This window comes from Frankliniella occidentalis, unplaced genomic scaffold, assembly GCF_000697945.3.
Source record: "Frankliniella occidentalis isolate FOCC.00 unplaced genomic scaffold, Focc_3.1 Scaffold66, whole genome shotgun sequence".
In the NCBI taxonomy this organism is placed as follows: Eukaryota; Metazoa; Arthropoda; class Insecta; order Thysanoptera; family Thripidae; genus Frankliniella; species Frankliniella occidentalis.
This window is the reverse complement of record NW_026267196.1, coordinates 1680857-1681652: the sequence shown is the minus strand read 5'-3', so window position 1 is coordinate 1681652 and position 796 is coordinate 1680857.

Genomic DNA, 796 nt, shown 5'->3' with positions numbered 1-796 from the left:
GGATTCGGCAGGTTAAGAGGTGCGGTAGTGGGGAGCCGGGAGGCAGGAAGAAAAATGGAGATTGGCGGTGTAAGGCTTGTGGGATTGTGCTGAGATTGTGGCGCTGCTCGCCGGGGCCCGCCGTGGGGCGCAAGCAACCCCTCTGCGCGATATTCAATATATGGGGGGAAGACACAGAGGGCCCTGCCCTTGGAGGAATTGTATTAGCGACTGGGCGACCGGTTCTCGTCTGGGGCGGCAACGCGGACCGCCTCTCTCCCTGCTACCGCACCACAGCGTGGCGGGGAGGGGCGCGGGGTGGGGGTGCATAACTAGCCCTGGGCACGGAGGTCATGATGTGCAGGTTGCTTATCGCATTGATGGAGTATCGATGTATTGCTCCAATGTACGACCTCCCCGCACGCAAAAAACATGGTGGAGCGCGGGGGAAGCGAGTCCCTCCGCGAGCGAACCTGTTTGCCAATTATATTTGCACTGTGCCGGGGGGTAGCAGTCGGCTCGGCCGGGACATGGAGAGGCAAAGAGAGAGAGCTTTGCATCTAGGTGTCGCCATGGAGAAGTCCTTCTCCATGGGTGTCGTGGCAGCCTGCGCGCGTGTTGGGTGTGGGAGGACAGTGTGTGTGTGTGTGTGTGCGGGGGGGTTCCCGCCGAGGCCAGGGGTGGTGCGACCCCGACCCGCGCTCACAGTTGCTTCGTGGCAACTGCTGCCGGATATCCGTCCTTCTCATATCCGGACGTATCTGGAGCAATCTACGGAATGGAGAATGGAGGACATAAAAGGTGGGGGGGGGGTACT